A 24,112-nucleotide genomic window follows, 5' to 3' on the forward strand; every position below is an offset into this window, starting at 1 on the left:
GAGCACTCAGAAAGATACTGTAACTAAGGTTTGGGCAGGGGGGGATGAAGCAAGCTGGACAACCTACAACAGGTAAAGCCAGGAAATGGAAAGCAAGAAAATATGAGTTATAAACCACAAAGCCAAAGGCAAGCAAGGGGCAGAATAAATTCCTAGGTCAACTTTCAGAATGTCCCTTAAATATCTTTAGCAAACCTAACAACTGCTTTGTGTGGTAGCCTATGATCTAAAAAATGTGGCTAAGCATTTGTGGATACCTTTGTGAATCACAGGAGGGAGAAATTACTCCTTTGACTCGCATTATCCCTTGTGTTATGCTGTCAGCTATCAATCTGTGCTTTCTGATTCATAACTGTTATAACGAGAAAAGCACTTTTGCACCGAATTTCCTAAAGTCTTTTGAGATTCAAACCAGTTGCGACTCACGGGTGTTAAAGGGGCCGGGCAGCAATTGCAGGGGAGGTCGGGGTGGCTGGGGGGAATATTAATAAAATAAAAAAAATAAAAAATAAACTTACCTGCACATAGGCAGCGCCACTGCTCCATCTCCTCTGCTGCAGCCGGCTGCAGGCACAGGCTCCCAGCCTGCCCTACTGCCAATCCTGACGCTGCTCAGAGCACTGTCAGGATTGGCTGGGAGTCCGTGCAGGCTCTCTCCAGCACGGCAACTGAGTTGCTGGGCTGGAGAGCGCCTATTGTGCATGTGTGTTTGGCTGGCCCCAGACGGCCGGCTAAACACACATGCGCTCTGAGGGGGAGTGCTGTGCACGTCCCCTCACTGCTCATTACCCCTATGGCCCCGTCCCTGTAGAAGAAAACAGTAATAAACTACATTTATAATCATTTTCTTTTAGAGGTTTTACAGCTGTCGCTGCTGGTGGGGGAGGGGGTGACTCTCTGCCGCCCTAAAGGAGAAGCTGCCCCTGATTCAGAACCAAAGTCCTTTGATGTCTGGTGTGCAATTCTCAAGTTGAAATGGTTGCAGTGCCAACTCACAAAAGGAGATGGAGGTACGCCTACAAATAGTTTACCACTGACAACCCCTCCAGGTAGCAAACAATCCATCGTTTTTCGCCCACTGTGTCACCCTTGACAGAGGCCCGCCTTATGCAAATACAAACGAGCACTTACCTTGCTCCTCAGGGATCAGTCTACCCTGAGCTGCCAGCCCCCCACTAGGAGCGAAAATAAACAACCACGGGCATGTTTCAACCTTGTTAGGCCTTGGCAGAAGGTATCGTTTGGCTCTTATGGCACAGAGAGCAAGAGACACACGCTCGTCTTTTATGGTGCCTCAGAAATGACGTTTTTTGCGCAATTTTGAGTTAAACGAACTCCTGAAATGTATCCGTGCGAACTCACAGCAAAAAAGACTGCATGCAATGCTTTGTGCTGCTCTGCAAAAATGGGGTTTGTGTTCTCAAGTCATACACTCTCTTGCTCAAACACTTGGCTTTGCACTTTACAGTGTTACCTTAACACTGATTCCGTGTGGACTGCCTGCTGCTTTATTTCACTGCCTGCTCGTAATCACACTGCGCGTTTCCGTCACACAATGGCATCTTCGCAGCTTTCCCATTCAAACCAGTCCGATTATCATGACAATGTCATTGCCAAGCGCCGTTTGCATAAATAAATGGGCCTGTGGTGGGCGAGCGCGCAGTCAGCCAGGGCTCCGCCTTAGGCGCTTGCAGTTGGAAAGCCTGCCGTGCTCTCTGGAGAAGTTCATTGCATTTAACTTTCTGGCGCGTAGTGATTGAAATAAATGGTGGACGAAAGCTTCACATGGGAAACTATGGCGGAAAAGAATGACACGGCAGCTGCCAAGACTCAGGGAGCACGCGGACCTCTTCTACCTAGTGAGTTCTGTTTATTTACAATTTCTGTCGTGACTCCTCAATAGGTTTGCTCCTATAGAAGTTACCTGTTTTTTACTCAGTCGAGGTTGACACTGCATAGCAAGTTACACAACACGTTGCGTCAGCAAACGGTGGAAAACAAAATATGTGTATTCGATGTCCGTGCTCAGTAGTATGTTTATTCATTTCTTTTACTATTTAGTATCCCTGTAAAGCGCTGAAGCAGGAATGAATCTGCTTTAAAGAGAATTTTTCTTTTAAAAGAACACTATGCAAATCACTCATAATTGTACTATGGAAAAAGGAAAAATAATTCATTTTTTCTAAAAAAAACAAAATGCGTTTTAGTTCGTACTTGATAAATCAGCGTATGCGATTTATCACAGTTCAAAGATAATACTAAAGAATTTGAGCTGAAGATTGTTTCCTCAGGGTTAGTGCACATACCTTTAAGGCAACTAATGTTGCTAGCAAGCGCTGTCCTTATATTCGTAGCTGTTTTCAAATAATAAATTAAACCTATTTAAGGCAAGACACTATGATCATACCAAGAATGTATAAAAACCACCGTCCCTTTCACAGTCTCAGCGTTTGTCAGTGTCCGGATTTAGTGTCACCAAGGTGAGGAGCCTGTCCAATAAATTAACTGCAACAAAAATAATCTATTACAATAGCCATGGTACACGCTAATTTCACATTGTGTTGAGATCAAATGACTAACCTCAGTTTCATTTACTGACATTGTGAGAGAAGTGTTCTCAAGGGAATCAAAATTGTGTGCCTTTTTTAACCTCTTGAAGGTTTGTACATGCATACCTGTCCTTGTACCACAGAGGCATTCAAAGTTCAACTTTGACTTCTTCTGAATTGTTGATATTACCTGCCAGTTTTTAAAGTTGGAGATTCTAGACGTTTGCAAGTAGGGAACGGGGTCCTGTAAGGTTTAGAACACAAACTTATCAGGCAATGCTCTTCACCTATTTTGCATACCGTGCCTTAAATGTATGCAACAGTTAGCAAAGGGTTTGCCCGGAATTGAATTATTTTGTAAATTGCAACTTGTTTGCATTTAAAACACAGCAAAGAAAGACACAGAGCTCAGAACCTTTCAAACATAACCGTGAATTTTGATTGGTTGACAAAGGACACCACTGAATATGTGAGAGGCTAGGAATCAAGCATATGTATCTGGATTAGAGTAGATTAGGGTTTTATAATAAATTACAACCAAATCCTCACTTTTTTACCTACGTAATTCAGGGGAAGAACATAACTCATTGAAATTCTTATTTTCCCAACCTGATGCACCGAAACTGAATAAGTGGAATTTTAGAAGCTTGATGATAAAAATCTACGAGTAAGGCACATTTTTCATTATTGCGCATCCGTGTGGAATGTGAGTTTTCCCAGTGGAGATGCTGTAGCATGGTTATTAAAATATGGAATACACAAAGTGATAACTTTTTGGGTATTCCAAGCATGTCTGATGAAGTGACCCATTAAATTTACATGCGTAGAAGTACTCCCACAAAAGGATTGAGCATGAGCCTAGATGGAATGAAAAAAATTCCCTAAACACATTTATTTTTTTCCTTGGGGAGAAATTGAGTCTATTGTAGAGCTTGGTGGATGAGGTCCATTAACAAAAATCGATATATTACATGTCTATTAACTGAAGGTTTCTGCGTCCTACTGGTGGAGCCCCATCTAGCACAGCCAGTAGAAAACTTTGAGTTAAAGGCCCATCAGCAAAAAGGCCCAGTGTCACAAAGACGGTCACCCAGCCCTATTCAGGATGAGGTGATCATCGCTGCCAGGTATGCCATGCAAGACATGGCGATACTGGGGAGAAAAAACAAACAATAGCCCTGTCATCCAGGTGAAAATCTCCCACTCCATCACACTGCAAAAACAAACTTACGCTTTGTGAGTTTGTTACAGAAAACCAAGAAAAGCTTGATGAGTGGGACAAAAAAACGTGGTGCCTCTGGGTATTTTGCTCTGCCTTCAGTGCATCCAACGCACCAGCTGGATGGTGGTGACATCGTTGGCCTCCCCCTTTGCTTTCCGCAGCCTATGCTGAACCATCGTTGAAATGAGCCCCAAATATTTCAAGTACAATTCCATTTTTTCACCTAAGTTGCTCTTACAAAAATTCTCCCCTTGTGAAAAATCAGGAAGAAAATATATGTTGGCCCATGATTACTCCTGAAATATTTGACTGTTGATGACTCCGAGGACTTCTAATTGGATACATTTGTGGAACCCCAAGTTTGAAATCTACTTTAAATGTATGATGAAACTTACTGGAGTTAATTTTGGCTTCCTGAAACACGCTATGTGAAACAGTTCTTTAATTAGAATGTCAATGGAGTATGCTTTCCTGTAACTTTTTGTTACCAGAGAAGAAGCTTTTGTAAAGCAGTGATGAACTGTGTACATATCCCTTACTTTTTGGTAAATGTTTATTTGAATTCACAATAACGCACAAAATATGACTGGGCATGGAAGCTGTCAACTAATAAAAACTTTTAAAAATATTATCTTAAAATCTTTGAGATTGCCTTGAAGAGAACATATGAACATGACTTTATAGTCGCATTAAGTGACCCTGAAAACAGTAATTATGTTAACCATCTACAACAATAATTGGATTATTGACTAGGTCCACATTAATACAGCCTTCCTCCAAAAGCCCGAAAATAAATATAAACTTTGTGTGTTTTTAATCCTGCAGTTTTTTAGTGTTTCTTGCAAATGCTGCCCCTACTTAAGACATGCCACTAGATTTGAACGCTGTTCTGCCACAGCCATTGTAAAACAAGGCGTCTACGGTAAGGTATCTGCAAACCTATCTATCATATGCACTCCAGCTATTAACCTAAGGTGGTTATTACTTAAGGAATGCAGCAATTTCCAACATTTGAGCATGTACAAAAACTTTGAAAACTGAGTTTGTGGGTGTTTTTTGTGTTTGTGTAAATGGGTCAGCGGGTGGATGAATGAATGTTAGTGCAAGGATGAGTGACAGAGACTGAGTAATGATTGAGTGCTTCAACACATCAGTGACTGAAGAGACATTTTTATTTAGAAGCGAGACTCGCTGGCATTGCCAATGCTTGTTTTCTTTCATCTCTCTTACCCCTATCCACCCAGTACTAAATGTAAATTAATACTCTTTTAGTTCTTAATATAAGAATAAAAACATGTTGCTTCTTTTTAAACACTTCGTATTTCTTTCACCACTAGTTAACTGTTCGTTTCATAATCATTCAACGGTAAGGTCATTTGTCAGCCTGCATTCTTCAACTTGGTATTCAGCAGACTGCAGTACTGGCAGGATTACAGAGAACCCGTACTTCGTGCACTGTCCCTCCTCGACTGTACCTTCTTCTCCCTTGGTTCCGATAACTTTCACACGAACAAATCCATATATAAACATCGCTTTTTAATAGACAAGCCAACAATCTAACTGTAGTAACATAATAGAACAACATTAACAAAAGCAACGACAAAACAAAAATATTATTATTATTATTATTATTATTATTAATATCGTTGTGGTAGTTATTGTCGTAATTATTATTTTTATTATTATTATAGTTATTGTTGTTATTATTATTGTTGTTTTTTTATTCTTATTTTACTACATAGGAGCATGTATTCCCTACATAAGCGCCTGCCTATAACTTCCTTATTACAGGCAACTTGTGACGCTTGTAAAAAATTAGAATATTATTTAAGGGTGGTGAGGACCCACTTCAAGCAATAACCAGAATCGTTAACAGAGTGAACCATTTAGGTCACTAAATAAACCCAAGCTCAGACCCCTTGTAGTTATAGCACCTAGGCAGACAGGCTTAACGTAGAGGAAAAGTATAAAGTAGTTATGCAGTGCCAAAACAGAAATAAGGTAATGACACCAAAACAATAAAAATTCAATCAGGGGATCCTGAGATATGAATTTTTAAAGTTAAAGGTTAAAAATAGCTCAAAAAAGTGTTAAGTGTCAGCCATGGTCACTTGATCATGGAAAACCAGGATTTGGGTGCAATTTGAGGCCAACTGCAATGGAGTGTGGGTGGGGAACAGAAACCAGGATCAACCTGGTTGGAAGATTTACTTTCAGACTGAGGGTCTGATTTAAATCTTGGTGGACAAGTTACTTGGTCACAAAGGTGACAGATGTCCCTTCCACCAGAATCTAAATCCTATTGGATATAATGTCACTGGTGTGACGGAGTAATCCATTTGCCAAGTTCTAATTCAGGCCCTTAGTCTCTAAAATGGAAGCTCAAAACTTTCAGCAGGGCAAGGCACCAGGCTGTGGGTGGCCGAGAAGGGCTCCATAAAGTCAGATAGCTGTCAGTCAATGTTCCAGAGCAACTGTTGGCTTTTGGCTGAAAAGATCAGAGTGGGAGAAATTTGAATTTCATACCTATGATAGGTCTCTTGCTCGTTGGATGCTTTTGGCACCTTAGCCTGGTGAAGATTTCTACGTTTGGACTTATTTACTTGTTTTAGAGCTCAGATTCCTGCAGCAGGGCAAGGCTGCAGCTGAAGATGGCTTAATGTGGGCGGATAACTACTCCAGGAGGTCCCACTGAATCAGGTTTGCTGCCATGGAAAAGCTCTAAGCGAGGAAACCTGAATCAGGTCAGCTCTATGACCTTTGGAGTCTACTTCCTTGCCCTAGGTATAAGTGACAGAGCTGGTCAAGTCCTCCAGGTTCTTCTCATGTCTCATGCATCAGTTTTAGTCCACTTCTGATCTTCCTCAGGTCCAGTAGTGTTCTGAGGAGAGTACTCTGCGTGCCACATATATGCCTAACACAAGCTTATTGGGGAGTGGGAGGTGGGGGTGACTCCCGGCTCCCCCCTAACCAACAGGGTAAACATTTCTAGGGGTAATGTTACTCACTTTTGCAGCACTGCCCATGTTCCCTACAACTAACAATCCCCCAGTGCCCCTCTCTGCCAAAAACCAAAATGACAAAATCTTCCACAGAGCGCAGCCTGTGTGCATGCCCCAGAGGTGTGGGCAAGGAAGTAAGCAACCCCTCCTTTGTGGTTACTCTATACCAGTTCAAGGGATAGCTGTACTTTCACCATGATTGGAGTCTGCCTGGCTGGGGGAACAAAAGAAGGGCCCTGCCCAAGTGTTCGATAATGTGTCTGTCACAGGGTATACCTTCTTTGAAGTTAATCAAGTTACTGGTCATCCTGTCAAGAGAACAACAGCACATCCCCACCCCCAGGGGCTTTGTCTCAGCTTTCAGAACATTTTTCGTGCCTCATCACAAGGGCTATTCAAGAGGAGGTGACAGTTGGAGCTCGTATAAATGGGCCCCTAGGGGCTTTAGGTGGGGAAAAGGTAACTTTCTAAAACTGCCCACTGGGCCTCACACCCGTAATGTGTTTTCCCCTCATATTTTTGTCTTCAGTCCTCCTGTTTTTGCTGATGTCATTTTTTCTGGCATTAGGATGCTGCATACTTTACCACTGATAACCAGTGCTAAAGTGATTGTGCTCTCTCCTTTAAACTTGGAAATATTGGCTTACACTCAATAAGTTTATTTAATTTACTTGTAAGTCCCTAGTAAAGTGTTACTACGTGTACCCATGAACTCTAAATTAAATGCTACTTGAGGCCATCAGCCCTTATTGTGCCACCAACCTAAGTAGCTCTTTTAACATGTTCCAGGCCTGCCATTGAAGCCTGTTTGTGCAGTGGAAACTGTCTTTTTGATCTGGCAAGATTAATCTCTTGCTAGGTCCAAACCTCCCTTTTTAATAGATATAGTCCACCCCTATGGTAGAACCTACACAGCACAGGGGGTAGGGTGCAGTGTATTTGAAACATTGGGCATGTACTTTTAAGTTTTACTTGTCCTAGTATTAAAAAGCTCCTAAATTCATTTTTCACTACAGTGAGGTCTGCCTCTCCCATAAGCTAACAAGATTCAGGCAAGAGTCTCTTGTTACATTTAATAAGTGGTAATTTCAATTGGGAGCAGATAGGCATGCCAAGCTTGGCATCTAAAGAATTGTATTTTAAAACCTCTTTAATGGTAAAATCAGATTTAAGTCATAATTCTGAAAACACCACTTTTAGAAAGTTGGCATTTACTTGCTCAAACCTTTCGGTGCCTTCAGCCTGTATCTTGAGTCACATGCCCAGGTGTTGCTGGCAGATAGTCTTTCTGTATTGTTTGCAGACAGTGAGACAAAGGAGTAATAGATGTTGGCAAGATGGGCCATCTCTGTCTTGATAGGGGACGGAGCTTTCACTTTCCACACTTGCATATCACAAAGCCTCTGCCTGAGTACACTCACAAGCCTTTTGTGCCTCCAGACAAGCTGGGGCCAGGGCAGGGAGGCAGGAAATTCCAAGTACCTCTGGTGATAGAAGCCGCTAGAAACATCTCTTATTTCAAAGTGGACACCAGGTATAAATATTCGACCCTTAGACCCAACTCTTCAGAGCACCCCTGTCCCTCCGGAAGAATCAGAAGGACTACTGTGCTGCTCTGCAAGAAGGATTGCTACTCTGCTGCTCTGTTGCCTGAATGAGAAGGACTGGACCTGCATCTTGACCCCAGTACTACCAGAGGGACTCCAAGGGCTAGTTGGCGGGCCTCTTGATCAGAGCCTCAGGACAGAAAAGACCCCAGCCACCTTGAACTCAACACCTGGACTCTGTCTGCTGTGAGTCCCACCCCCAAGTGGTGCCATCTCAGTTTGTGACCTTTGGTAGTGGGCTTGAATGTGCTCTGCCAGCCCAGCCTGTCATCCTAGCAGTACCGAAGCAGTGTGACACACGGCTTCATAGCCTCATAACAGAACCACCGTAACATAAGGCATCTCCAATGTAGGAACCAGCAGCTCACCAGAACCGCCCCTGCCCGATGCATTCTTGATGCAGGACCTATCATTGCAGTCCTGCAGCTCCTCGGAAAAGCTGCTGCGCTACGCATCCTTGATACAGGTCCATGAATAGCGGTGCTACAACCCCTTGGAACCACCACTGCACAATGAATCAGTGACGCAGGACCTCACAGTGACTAACTACAATGGATCCTCGACATAGGACCTCACAACGGTGCGCAAACTGGATTTAAGAAACTTTTTCAGTGAGCCCACCTTATTTCTGCATCTGGCCTGCACTCTATTGAGGTCAGCCTGAACTTGAGACTTTGTCCCAGTCCGGCATGACCCGATTGCTACAGTTGGTGCTTTGTGCTTCTAAGCACTGTTTTCACCCAAAATCTTTATAATTGCATATCTCTGGTTGCACGTATTGGATTTTTGTTGTTTTAGTTTCACACAATTGTATTAATATTAAACGTTACTCTATTTTTATAAATCGGTGTGGTAATTTTCTTGTGTTTTGGTTTCACTTTATTACTGTTTGAAGTCTTGCATAAATACTTTACACGTTGCCTCTAAGTTAAGCCTGACTACTTTTGTGCCAAGCTACAAGAGGGACAAACACAGATTAATTTGCGGTTTGCTTGTGTTTCACCCTGACACCTACTGCTTGAGTAGCATTTCACCCCCCCACCAGTAACCCAATTTCCTACTGTAACCTTTCCATAATATTTATTAAAAACCCAACTGCACCAGTGAATTGGGCTTTTAATAAATATTTTAAAAAGTCAAAGAATTAAATGTGAAGCTGTCTCCTGTCTGAAGATAATATTATTCAATGTAATATTGCATCCCAACACTTTCTAATGGGACCGCCATCCTTTTAACGTAAAACCAGCTTTTGGGCATTTTTCACTATAAGTACATGTGTAACATAAAATTTCCAAATGTCCTACTGTTAAATACCATTATGAGCAGTAAAGCCTACTTAGGAGTGGCTCATTAATATTTAAAAGCAAAGTCTTGACCTTTCAAAGGTTTACTTTGACAGGCCAAATTGCTGTTTTAAAGCTGCTTTAGACAGGCTTTATTGGTAGACCGGAAGCCATTTTTTACACTGTCACTGTAGTGGATTGCACAATGGATGCTGGCATTCACTAGTGATATTTAACTTACAGGCCCTGGTACAGTCTGTACCAGTATTAAGGACTTAAGTTAAACATGTGTATACACATTTAATCATGTTGAAAAGAGGAGCAGAGGCACTTTACCACTGGTTAGTGGGGACAAAGTGCACAGAGTTTTACAGCCAGAAAAAACAGTTAGGCAAAAATCTGGGGGCACCTAATGAATCAGTCAATCAATCAGTGCTTGGTAAGCGCAACTACTCACCCGTTAGGGTCTCAAGAAGCTGGGGGGGGAAAGTGTAGCGTTTACCGGTGAGGTGGTTCTTAAAAAAGCCATGTCTTCAGTTCCTTTGTGAAGCTGAGGAGGGAGGTGGTTTGTCTGATGTGGAGAGTGAAGGCATTCCAGGCGGTGGCTGCGAGGTAGGAAAAGGAGTGTCCTCCTGTTCTGGTTTTCCTGATGCAGGGTACTTCTGCAAGAGAGAGCTGGGCTGAGCGTAGGGTCCTGTGGGGTACGAGGAGGTTGAGTCGCTGGTTCAGGGAGGCTGATCCGGTGTTGTGGAGGGCCTTGCGTGTGTGGGTGAGGATCTTGAAGGTGATTATTTTCTCTATGGGAAGCCAGTGCAGTGTACGCAGGTGTTGCTAGATGTGGCAGTGTCGAGGTAGGTCGAGGACTAGTCTGGCAGCAGCGTTCTGTATGTTTTATAGTTTGCAGGAGAGTTTCTTGTTGATTCCGGCATAGCGTGTGTTGCCATAGTCCAGTCTGATGGTGATGAGGGCGTGTGTCACGGTCTTTCTATGTTCAAGGGGGATCCACTTGAAGGACTTGCGTAGGAGGCGGAGGGTGGGGAAGCAGGTGGAGGGTACTGAGCTGATTTGATGGTTTATGCTGAGGTTGAAGTCCAGGAGGCTTCTGAGGTTGCAGGTTTGGCTGGTGGGGGTGGGTGAGTTTCCGAGGGTCAGTGGCCACTAGGAGTTGTTCCACATGTTGGGTTGAGGGCCCATGATCAGTACTTCTGTTTCAATTGCGTTGAGTTGAAGGCAACTGTTTCTCATCCAGTTGGTGACTGCTTCCATGCCTTTGTGGAAGTTGTGTCTGGCTTTGTTGGGTTCGTTGGAGTGGGAGAGGATAAGTTGGGTGTCATCAGCCTAGGAGATGATGGTCGTTTCCTACACTGCTCAACTGAAATCATTTCTTACACTGCTCAACTGAAATAACTTATTATAGTTAAGTTCTGAGTCACAATGGCTGCTGCCAGAGCCCTCAGCAGAGGGCACATGCGGGTCACAGGGCATAATTATCACTAGCTTACAGAGTTGCATTTCCCTTTGAAGGTCCTCATATCATTAGCATCTTGGACCAAAGTGTTCATAAATACATTGTGGAAAATAGTAAAGGTAAATGGAGTTCTGGAGGTGAATTAAAATAGACTGATGGAGAATGAAAGAGAGAGAGAGAAAAGTGGAAAAAGAGAAGAAGCAGTTGTTAAAGATTAAATTCATCTAGAGTTATGGTGCAGCAAGGTTGTGCCTGAAAGTACCACTTTGATGGGGCCCTGTGATTCTGGAGTGTGGAAATCTCTTGAGATATTAAGTTTTGATCTATTATTTAAGAACTTATCACGCAAACTGGTATAACCACACTTCTATTCACAGGTGATTCCTGAAATAAGACCTAATTTCCATGGACAAATCCTCCCATGTTTGGCCTGGCAAAATGCATCCTCAACCAGAGGATATACATACAAAGCTATATTAAGATCACAAACTCTGCGATTTGCAAAAGCCACAGGACTGTGATAAAAAAAATGTTCTTTGTACTGAACACATTTTACAAATCAGGAAAAAATTCTGACAAGCTAAATGGGTTTTGCTATCAAGTCCTAATCTCTAATTGGAGGAGTCCTCACTGAATTGCAAATTGCAATGATGTATGTCAGTGATTTGCGACTGCATTTGCCACTGCTGATCAGTGCTAAAGTGCAAGTGCTCCATATGTAAATTGTATTGGTGATTGGTTTATCCATGATTGTCACATTTGATTTACTCATAAATCCTTAGTAAAGTGCACTATGGATGGCCAGGGCCTGTAAATCAAATGCTACTACTGGCATGCAACTCTGATTGTGCCACCCACATAAGTAGCCCTGTAAACATGTCTCAGACCTGCCACTGCAGTCAGTGGCTGTGTGTGCAGTTTTAAAATGCCAATTCGACCTGGCAAGTGTACCCACTTCTCAGACCCAAACCTTCCCTTTTACTACATGTAAGTCACCCCTAAGGTAGGCCCTAGGTAGCCCCATCGGCAGGGTTCAGTGTATGTTAGAGGTAGGACATGTACTGATGTGTTTTACATGTCCTAATGGTGAAGTACTGCCAAATTCGGTTTTCACTATTGCAAGGCCTATCTCTCACATAGATTAACATGGGGCTGCCTTTAAATATCTTTTCAGTGCAGTTTCCCGCTGAGAGCAGACAGAGATATGGAGTTTGGGCTTTCTGAACTCACAAAAAAGTAAAGTTGTTTTTTAGATTGTCAGTTTGAAAATGCCACAAACCTCACCCTTCGGTCTCAGATTAATTGTAATCAATAGGAACTGTAGATGGATCCACAGCATCTTCATATGTATATCTGAAAATTATGCACAAAACCGTGGGCATTGTAAAGTGTATTATTTTTGTGACATACATGTTTGTTCACCCATTTGAGCACTAAGGGCCAGATGTACAAAGCATTTTCCACGTCGCAAACGGCGAATCGTGCTGTTTGCGATGTGGAAAATGCTATTTGGGATGTACAGACCCAATTTAGCGATTCGGTAATCTATTTACCGAATCGCAAAAGGGTTTGTGAGTCGCAATTAGGAAGGGGTGTTCCCTTCCTAATTGCGAGTTGCAGTCCCATGTATGATTATTTTGTGACCGCGAATCTAGTAGCAAAACAATTGCAATTAGCACCAGTTTCAAACTGGTGCTAACCCATTCGCAAATGGGAAGGGGTCCCATTAGGACCCCTTCCCCTTTGTGAATGGCAGTGAAAAAAAAATTCAGAGCCCACTGCCTGTTCTGAAAAAATGAAAAGAAAACTTTTCATTTTATGTTTTTGAAATGCATCTCGTTTTCCTTTAAGGAAAACCAGCTGCATTTAAAAAAAAATGCTTTATTTAAAAGCAGTCACAGACATGGTGGTCTGCTGTCTCCAGCAGGCCACCATCCCTGTGAGGGCGGCCATTCCCAATAGGGTCGCAAATTGCGACCTACCTCATGAATATTCATGAGGTAGGTCATTTGCGACTCCATTGGGAATCGCAAACAGTGTTATTGACACTGTTGTACATCAGGTTTTGCGACTTGCAAATTGCGAGTCTATATGACTCGCAATTTGCGAGTCGCAAAACCTGAAGTTCACACATGTGGCCCTAAGTCTTTTATTCAATGTCTTACTGACCACAGCATATGAACTGTATATTCATACTAGGGACAGCAACCTCTATCAGTCCTGTGTTTACTTCCTTAATTTCAAGTAATAAGATATTACTGGGATAGTATGATATGACATTGATTGGTGGACTCCTCAAAATATGTTAAGGGTGTCCCACATTATGACTAAGTCCCACTGGACACTGTGCGTTTTAGAATGCAGGTGTGGTAATACAGCATGTAATACAATGCAATACTTAACTTTCAATACTGATCTGGGTGTGCAAATGCATTTTTAAATATTGAAAATTAATGCAATTGACATGTAAACATTACATGTAGGCCTCAGAAAAAAAGCTGTATTTTAAAAGCAAGTGAGAGAACTATGATTTGTTACATTTTGAAGGCTGCCGAATGCATTTTTCTTTTCTTTTTACAAACCCTGGCCTAGGTCAGAAATGTGAAATGTTAATAACCTGAAAAGATGATATGCTGGCAGGAATAATTTTAATAATTGAAGTCAAGTCGAAGAATGGGATCTTGAGGGAAATAATCAGGAATCCTTGTAACTCACCGATTATAGGTTTACATAAACCCAATGGAAAGTTTAGAATAGTTGAAGATTTTAGAAAGATTATTGATATCCTAATTCCATGCTGTTCTGTGATACTGAATCCAGCCACCATACTTTATCAAATTCCATGCACAGCACAATGGTTCACTGTTGTGGACTTTTATCAGGATTTGTTTTTGATTCCTTTTTTTTTATTTTTTTTTTTATTTTTTATTGGAAGGAAACACATAACACATATATTCTTATGTCATTATACACTGAAGGCTTAAAAAAAGAAAAAAAAAAAAGGTAGTGAAATCATGCATGGAAATTGAAGCCAAGTTATGCTCTATGGAAGATCGGATAGTGGCAGTCGAGGATGACATTGATACTCTCAAAGAGCAGAACACTGCCCGAGAAGGACAACTGACGGATGTGATGTGGAAGATAGAAGATTTGGAAAACAGACAAAGAAGGAACAATCTACGATTTCTGGGTATACCAGAAGGACTAGAAGGGGACAATATACAGGCATATATGGTTGTTCTTTTGCGTGGGGCCTTTCCAGAACTGGGAAATCGGGATTGGGACAATGAGGTGCAGAGGGCTCACAGGTTCCCGATAAACCGTCGGGAGGGGGGACATCGGGCAGACTCTAAATACCCAAGAGCGATTCTGGTTTATTTCGGGAGCTATTTGGTACGTCAAGAGGTAGCCGATAAGACTCCTCCCAATACCCCACGCTCCTGCAATGGGGTTACCTTCTTTACCCGCCCCGACTTCTGTCACGCTACAGTGGAGCGGAGATGGCGGCTTCGGCAGCTCATCAAACCGTTCTTTGAGAAAGGAGGGGAGGCTTATCTGTTGGCCCCTGCTAGGCTAAAAACAATAATGAGTGGAAAAGTAAGATTCTTTACATCAGAAATTAAGGCAAAAGAATACTTGATGGGGGTAAATGTATAGCATATAGAAGAACTAGTGAAGACATAGGCACTCGGGGCACCGGTGGGTGGGGTAGGTCGATGCATGCACGACACCAACATTCAGGCCATTCGGGGTCTGATTGCTCAACAGAATGGGGGGCCAGTATCAGGAGGGGAGGGAGGGGATCAGGGAGGGGGTAAGGGGCGACTGGCCCTGGGGGAGGGAAGGTGGGGTGGGAAGGGGAAGGGGAAAGGGAAAGTAGGAGGGGTAGGGGTAAATCAGGGGGAGAAAATGGAAAGGAAACGATCAATGGAGGTGAGAGATAGGGGGCAAAGAAGTGGAAAAGGAAGGAAAGGGAACTCAAGAGATGGTGTAGTCAGAAATGGTAACTTGAGGGATTTCAAAGGGAAAGGTTTTGAATTTACAAAAAGGAAGGGGTATGGCTAGACTCAGAATTGTTTCAATCAATATATGTGGACTGAACGATCCTCATAAAAGAAGGAGAGTGGCCGAAGAACTTAAAACTTTTAAGGCAGGTATTTTCTGCCTGCAAGAAACACACGTGGAATATAAAAACTCTGGGATCCTCGGCTCATTTGGTTTGAAGGCAATTGTCTGGTCTAAACAAGAAGCTAGAACTAAAGGAGTGGCGATTTTAGACCAGACTGGTAAATTAAAATTTACTCGGCAAAAGGACGATACCGGTGGAAGATGGGTAATAATAGAATGTAGCTATGGCCATAATAGCTTTACATTATGTTCCATATATGGGGTAGTTACGGATGACCCGATTGTAATTGACACCCTCGCTATCGAGCTCACAGGATGGGCCCCTCCCTATATCATTTGTGGTGATTTTAACTTTAATGGCTCGTGGGAGGGACTACAGGATTTATTAGCACCCACAACTGAGAAGTATAAAGGGCGTAAACCTCGGGTGTACAAGGCAATGGGTGCTATTCAGCAAGAATTAGGGCTGGTGGATGCTTGGGTTAAGCTGCGCAAACCTGATCCCGGATATACTTATTACTCGGCTCCACATGTGAAATTAGCACGGCTTGATTATTTTCTAATCTCCCCTGTATTCTTAAAACAAGCCAGGATTGAGTTATACTCACGGATGGTGTCAGATCATAACCCTTTAGTACTCGATGTGGAACTGGATGGGTTAGAACCAAAAGTCAGCAGATGGACATTTGAAAGGGGACTTTTAAAAAATCCAGAATATTGTGAGCATATGAGTAAGTGGATAACTGAATTTTTGGGGTTCAATCAGGGGTCAGCCCCAGTAGAGATTGTCTGGGACACTCTGAAAGCTGGTATTCGTGGAGAAACATTAAGCTTTAGTATTAAAAGACAGAAGGAGGCTCAAGGGAAAATAATAGAGTCTCAAGCAAAGCTGCGGTCTGCAGAAAGACAGTTGGCTATAGCTATAGAAACCGGAGTAGATATAAAGAAAGCACAGGAAGAGGTTGCCATAATAAAAGCAACAGCAAATGAGGTTATAGCCCAAAAAATAGCAGAGAAATATTTAACGCAGCGCGCGCAAGGGTTTGAGTTTGGAGAAAAAGTCGGACGGCTGCTAGCGATTCGGGCAACCCAGAAAACAGCGGAAGGGGTAATTAGGGAGATCACAGATCGGCAAGGAGGGGTAACATCAGAAGTGGGCGGGATCAGAAAGGTGTTCCACGGATATTATCAGGAACTTTATGATGAAACATCAGTATATTCGGATGAAGATGCTTTAGAATTCTGGTACCCCATTAAGTTGGGAAAGCTAGATAAGGAAGACAAGGCACGCCTTGGAGAACAGATAGATGTCTCAGTAATAGAAACGGCAATAAACAATCTGCCCACAGCGAAGGCTACTGGTCCTGATCTGATCCCTCTAGAATTTTATAAAGTTTTCAAACTACCTCTGCTTCCGGTTATGTTGGAGTTGTATACTCAGGTACAAAATGGAAGGAAAATCCCCCCATCTTGGGATCTAGCTAATATAGTTATATTTCATAAGAAGGGAAAACCCCCGTTAGATCCAGCCTCATATCGCCCGATCACATTAATAAATAGTGATGCCAAGATATATTCAAAGATCTTGGCAGTCCGATTGGCATTGGTGATTAAAAAACTGGTTTCTCCACGGCAACATGGGTTTATCCTAGGAAGAGATACAACCAATCATATCCAGAGAGTTCTAGCACTCTTTGATTCTACGGAAGTAGCAAAAGAGCCTATGGCGGCTGTTTTTTTGGATGCAGAGAAGGCATTCGATCGGGTGAATTGGAAGTATTTATGGCACGTTATGGAATATTATGGGCTAGGGAAGAAATTTATTACAGCAGTAAGGGCTCTATATAGATCCCCGACTGCGCAAATACAACTAATGGGAGGACAATCTGAGACTATACTAATTAGGAGAGGCACCAGGCAGGGGTGCCCTTGCTCTCCTCTTCTGTTTGCTTTGTATATAGATCCTCTGCTGAGACAATTGGAAGAAAATAGTAAGATTCCACCAATCCATAGGCAGGGATGGGATACCAAAGTCTTAGCATATGCAGATGATATAGCCATACTAACACCCTCTCCTGATTCAGCACTGAGAGAGATTGAAGTGGTGACGAAAAAATTCGGAAGGTTTTCCGGGTATCTGTTAAATGGAGCTAAGACACAGCTGTTGGCTAATCAATACACAAATATCAAAGATCCACGGAGGGTGGACCATGCAGTATATTTAGGTATTAATATTACACCAAATGTAGATGAAGTCGTAAACCTAAATTTAGATCCTATACTCGCCAAATTTAGAGATGATACATGCAGATGGAATAATCTACATTTAACCATTGTAGGGCGATGTAATATGATAAAGATGATCTTCCTCCCAAAGTTGTTGTATCTATTTCGTGCTATACCATTGAACTTTGCTAACGTAAAATTTAAAGAGATTGATAGAATAATTATGAGATTTATATGGGCGTATGGCAAGTGTAGGAGATCGAGTAAATTTTTGTCTCTTCCCCGTGAAAGGGGTGGGTGGTCCCTGCCGAATGTAAAACTATATCAAATGGCAGCAGCCTTTCAGCATATGCGTCCGCTACTGGGATCTGACACAGAAGGCGCTATAAAGGCAGATAGCCCCAATATATATACGAGCTGCAGATAGGAGCTGCAGCCAATGGGTGTTTGGTAACATTCCATGAGCCTGGATATTATAAGAAAACTAGGTATAAAGTCCTAGGAGCGGCTCACAAGTGCTGGCGATTATGGTATAAAAAGAAAGGATTCGGTAGATACAACTATTATACCATGATCGAGAAGAATCCATTACTTCCTGAAATATTTCATGATAGATATATGGCTAAGTGGTGTACATCAGGTATTACCAGGCTAGGAAACTTTTTCGACAACTCGGGGGTCAAGACGTTTCGAGATCTACAGGAGCAATATGGTCTACAGAAAAGGGACTTCTTCAAATATCTACAGATAAGGAACTTTTTAGCGAACAAAACAGGGGGGGTCCAGGGATTTAAAAGTAATCAACTGTTGAACGATATTCTGGCTAAGCCCAGCATAACTATTAGGTCAATTTACCCTATTTTAATGGTAGAAGAAGCAGATGATTTAGAAAAGAACAAGGAGAGGTGGAGTAAGAAGCTGGCGGATGGTAGTAATAATTTTTTGAGATCACTGGAATTGGGATATACTATTCTATTATCATCTTCCCTACAAGCACAGCATTACAAGACTTTGTTTGATCTGTATCATACACCAGCCCATCTTGCCAAATGGGGATGTGTGTCAGGAACAAACTGTCCAAGATGTGGGATGCATGGTGCAGATATTATACATATGATGGCCACATGTGGGGAGTTAAAAGCCTCAAGGGAAGGTATTCAATCTGTGTTGAAGGAGGTAGTGGGCTATGATCTTGTCCTCACGCCTGAGATAATGGTCTTTGGGACTGATGGCGAAATCGCTGGACCTCACAGAGCGTTTATCTTTGTAGCTATGGCGGTGTTTCGAATCTGTTTATCAACAGCATGGCTGGATCTACGACCCCCGTCCTGGCAACAATGGCTGGCTAGGCTGCTGTCTGTATATCACTTGGAGATGTCACTGTATGAACGGAAGGGGAGACAAGCCAGGAGGAAAGGGAAGATAATATGGGGTCTGTTTCAGGCTTGGATACAGGCCCACAATGATCGGGCCACTCCCTTTTGAATAAATCAATGGGTACCACTTCTAGATAGAGCTTGAGGGGTGGCTAGGTTTTGTGTTTTGTAGTACGTATGATATAACTTGGTAATATATATTTTTTTTTTCCTTCTTTTTGATTCCATTGCATAAAGATAGCCAAGTTTTATTCTCAGTTGTGTTTTGAGAGAGAGTTTTTGCATGATGCTGAGCCCCATAAGGGTATACTGAAAGTCCTTCAATCTTTAATCAGATAAAAAAAAATAATCTGGAAGCATTGCAGATGCCTTGTAATTTGATCCCTGTGCAGTGCATTGATGACCTGCTTGTGGCATCAAGCTCTAGAGAAGCTTATAAACATTGCTCTCCTAAACCACTTAGCTGAGAATGGACATAAAGGTTCCCAGAGTAAATTGCAGTACTGTCAAAAAGAAGTCCAATATTTGGGATATATTATTGAAAAATGAACAAGAAAAGTGTCACAAGAGAGAGTGGAGGCTTTTCTAAGGATGAGTCCTTTAAAAATACAAAGAGAAGTCAGAATGTTTCTAGGAATGGTTGGCTACTGTAGACAGTGGATACCTAACTTTTTCCTAGTGGCTAATCCTTTACTGAGGCTGATACACAGAGATGTGCCTGGTCTGCTTCCATGGGGCAATAAATGCATGAAAGCTTTCCAGAAGTTGAAAGAAAGTCTCTGCCATGCCCCAGCACTAGATTACACCAAGATGTTTACTCTATTGTGCAGAGAGGGAGGGCTGCACTCCCTCAGTGCTTTCTCAATTACACTGTGAAGCAAGAAGGCATGTGGTCTATTTTTCAGCCATCCAGGCTGCAGCGCTGCCTGGTTGTCTGAAATCAGTAGCAGCCACAAGCACAAGTCTTGAGAGGTGTGAAAGCATAGTGATGGCACATTTTGTAACTGTTACGGTCACTCAGTCAGTGAAGATTTTGCTTACCAGAACCAAAACCCAATTTATGACAAACTCCCATCTTACCAAATATGAGCAGCAAATCCTTGCACCTGACAATGTGACATTGAAGCGTTGTTATGTTCTGAATCCCAGTAACTTGCTCCACCTGCCTGAAAGTGAACATAACTGTTTTAATTATATGGAATTACACACCAAGTAAAGGCCTAACATAAATGCTGAGCCTTTAATTAGACCGAATTATGTGCTTTTTGTTGATGGTTGGTGCTTAAGGAAAAATTATGGTTCCCTGAGAGCAGCTTACACTGTCTGCACAATACATAGCATTGTGGAAATCTTGTGGCTTCAATGAATTACCTCAGCAGAAGTTGCAGAACTAATTGCCCTTACCAGAGCTTACTGCTTGAAAGCCCACATAAGAGTCACTATGTTTACAGATAGTCAGTCATCTGGTTTGCCTATAAGGAATAGTGAACATGTGAGAGGGCTGTTAGAGGCTTTCCAACTCCCAACTGAAACTGCTGTTGTTAAATGTGCTGCTCACAAGTGACAATGGTTATGTCAATAAGAAACAGGTATGCAGATGAAATATCGTGTTATTATGAAATTGTGGCTTGTACATTTATTGGAACATTCCTAGATGAATCTCAAGAGGATAAAATCTTTTCAATGTTGATGTATATAGCTGACACACAGGAAGAACTAAAAAGTTTGCAGGAAAATATCACAGTATCAGAACAGCAGGGTTGGATCAGAGCAGGATTTGGAAAGACAGCAAACTACATTTTGATTTGAGCAAAGTGTTGCCAGACAGTTTTTTTTATCTCCCACGACACAACATTTCTATGGCCCCACACACTTGGGAAGAGATGCAATGTCCTTAAGACAGAACTGGTTTGGTCCCAGATTCAGGATGCATGCAGGAGATTTGTGTCACAGTTGTGTAACATGCCAAGAGATGAATGTTGGGAAATGAACACTAGTCACACTGAGTCATTTAGGGAGATCAGGTGGTCCCTTCAACCGGATGCAGATGGACTTCATCACAATGTCTATTTGTAATGGGCTGAGATATGTCATGGTTATAGTATGCATTTTCTCTCAAAGGGGAAGCCTACCGAACAAGGAGAACTAACAGTCTCACTGTAGCTAAACCCCTTTTAAGAGGGCTGGTACCGAGGTACTAATGGACAGTTTCTCTGGAGTCAGATTGAGGGACACACTTTAATAGTGAGATCATTAAGATGTTGTGTGCAGCATTACAAGTGGAGCAGAAGATGCATTGTAGCTATCGACCAGAGGCTTCTGAAATCGTTGAGCAACTTAATGGAACAATAAAGCCCGGATTGGCAAAAGTTTGTGCATCCACATAACAGAAATGACCTGATGCTTTTCCTTTGGTGCTGGCGAGCCTTTGAAATACACCCGACAGTAACACAGGTTTATCTCTGAGATCCTAATCAGGAGAGCCATAAGGCTGCCTGCTGTACATTAAAATGTACTTGTGAAAATAACAGATGACATGGTACTCGATTACTGCAAAGGATTGGCTGACGTGGTACATTCTGTTTCTCAACAGGATGAAGCTGTCACTGCAAATCCACACCAAGAGCAATGCCTCAATTTAAACCCTGGGACTGGGTACGCATTAAAAAAGCATGTGAGAAAGTCCTGTCTGGAGCCAAGGTGGAAAGACACCTACCAGGTGATTTTACTCACGAACACTGCTGTTAAATGTGCTGGAGTGTCAAACTGGGTGCATGCTTTGCATACCCAGAGAACAAGAGATCCGTATGAAGAAATAGTGTTCGGTGGGCCAGAACCAGGAACACTGGTGACCGTACCACAGCATACTGTACAAGTCGCACAAGTACAAGGAGCAAAAACTACAAGTGACACAACAGCAAGAAGAAAGGGGTGAAGAACTGCATTCAGGTGAAGAAATCTGATTCTTGGATAACTCACAGAGTGGCATTGGAGCTCCTGGTGTAGAAGGTGGGAAGTAAAAACTCAGACTAAAATGACAGTGAGACACCTTTAAGGCAACAACAATATCAAGGAGAAAAAACAAGTACTGAATCAAAACCAAGAAAATACGTACCTAATGCTAAATGGCCAAGAACCTATAGTTGAAAACAAATTGAAATCAAGTGTGTCAGTTAGATCCATACCACCAACAATTGCTGAGGAGACTAAATCAGTAGGTTTTAGTGACACAGAAGGAATTCAACAAACACTCAGAAGATCCAAAAGAACTAGAGTACCTTGTTGGAGGTATTGAGCACCTCAATGGACTTACTACATGTGCCTAGGGCTAAATGTCCCAATATCAGATTTGCCTGACTGGAGCACAGATGTACCTCAGCCACATTGAAGTTGTTTAAATTTAGTTTAGGAAATGTTGTTGAAAAACATTCATGAAAGAAACAAATGCTGTGGAAAACTCATTTAATGAATGTTGCCATTAAACTGAAATGAACTGATAAGTTGCTAGGGAAACCGAATTAAGAAGATTTACCTAGGTTCAAGGCTGCAGTTGAAACTTAGAGATGACATTTAGAAGAAGGTGAAGCAAGATTGAGCAAGACTGCACAATGATTGCTGTAGAGGAATCTGCAAGAAACTAACTGAATTACAAAGAAAAGAAAAGAATAAAGAAGTTTTGAAAATACGAAACCTTGAAAGCAAAGAATTAACACTTGCTGCCACCCTTTTCATTTCCCAGGAGGCAACTGACTTTAGACACACATGTGTGTCTTAATCAGAGCTAGATGCAAGATTATTATTGGTATTACACTTTTATTAGTAGCTTTATTAGCTATAGCATTATTATTAATGATACATTTTATACCAGAGAAAGAGAAATCTGTATTTTCATTTAATAACAGGACATCTGTTCATGACACAGATGAGGTTGAGTTGAAAGCCTCATCTGTAATTTACATGAAAGAAGACTTTTCAACAAATATTTATTACAGATTTGTTCAAAAGTATACACAAGCTATAGATGCAAAGGATTGTTGTGTGTAGCCTTACTTACCTTCATCGGCTGATTAGGAGATGGCATGCCATCACATTCCTCTTCCATATGTTATTACTTTGAATATTATTATTCTAACATTGACATGATTCTTTCAAAAATGCCTTTAGCAAAAACATGAATTTGCATCTGCAGGCAATATAAATGGAGACAGCTTGGCATTATTTTAGACCTTTTCTTCCTATAAATACTGTTAAGGTATATAAAAATAACCTAACTTGTTTAATGCGCCCATTAGAGAAATCTTTTATCATGATGTTAGAGGAAAGAAGAATACTCTTTGCATGCAGTACTAATCAAAATGAAGATGTTTTGAACAATTGTTTGGAAAAATCAAGAGGAGGAATACAGAATATTTTTTTTATCCAAAATTAAAGGTAGAAAAGAGACATGAGGGTAAAGAATGTATTTTTAGCAAAAACAATAAAAATAGGAAAAGATCTGTAGGGAATATTAGTTGTGAGCACTCATTTGAATTATTAGGATGTTCATGTCAGATTTTACAGAGAGACAGTCCAACTACGTCTGGAGTTCACATTATTTGTGGAGAGAATGCATACTTCCAATTACCTGCTGGTTGAAAGGGTATTTTCTATTTTCGTTTGCTATTTCTGAAAATGTATCTAGGACAGAGTTTAGATGCTTTGACAATGACACCTGCACACAGGCACACATAGCATTAGCGAATAAACACGAGTGGGATACATATTTTGAGCAATTATTCCAGCAGTAAGAGTGATAGTAAATGATGAAAAGATTAGAAAACTGTCAAAAGTAGTGGACAAGTGGCAAAATAGCACATCTAGAGCTTTATTAGTTAAAAACACAGAACAAGTAGCAAGTAGACCAATGGTTTTACAAAAAATCTATGTTTTAGACATTTTACTCGCAGAGAAAGGTAGCATCTGCAAGATATTGAAGGTTGAAAATTGTTGTACATACATACCTGATGAGAGTAAGAAAATCATAGAGTATGCAAAGTACGTTTATGACATAAAACTCGATTTGGAACCATTAGAAACCACAAGCATAATAAAACGTTTCTCAAAGGGAGTTTCAGCAGTAGGCAATTGCATTGCAACAGCAGGAGACAGAGGGCCTCATTCTGACCCTGGCGGTCCTAAACCGCCAGGGCTGCGGGCAACGGAAGCACCGCCAACAGGCTGGCGGTGCTTCAGTGCCCATCCGCCGCGGTCA

At 41.8% G+C, this 24,112-nt stretch overlaps 1 protein-coding gene across 1 annotated transcript in view; it reads left to right on the forward strand.

The window, feature by feature from the left end:
- The first annotated feature begins 1,777 nt into the window (after positions 1–1,777).
- The window catches only part of EGR2 (early growth response 2), a 335,026-nt gene continuing 312,691 nt past the window's right edge, over positions 1,778–24,112 (forward strand). Inside the window, exon 1 of the mRNA XM_069240905.1 lies at positions 1,778–1,859. The gene's annotated coding sequence lies outside the window, so the exon portion shown is untranslated. The remainder of the gene's footprint in view (positions 1,860–24,112) is intronic.

This window comes from Pleurodeles waltl, chromosome 6, assembly GCF_031143425.1.
Source record: "Pleurodeles waltl isolate 20211129_DDA chromosome 6, aPleWal1.hap1.20221129, whole genome shotgun sequence".
NCBI lineage: Eukaryota > Metazoa > Chordata > Amphibia > Caudata > Salamandridae > Pleurodeles > Pleurodeles waltl.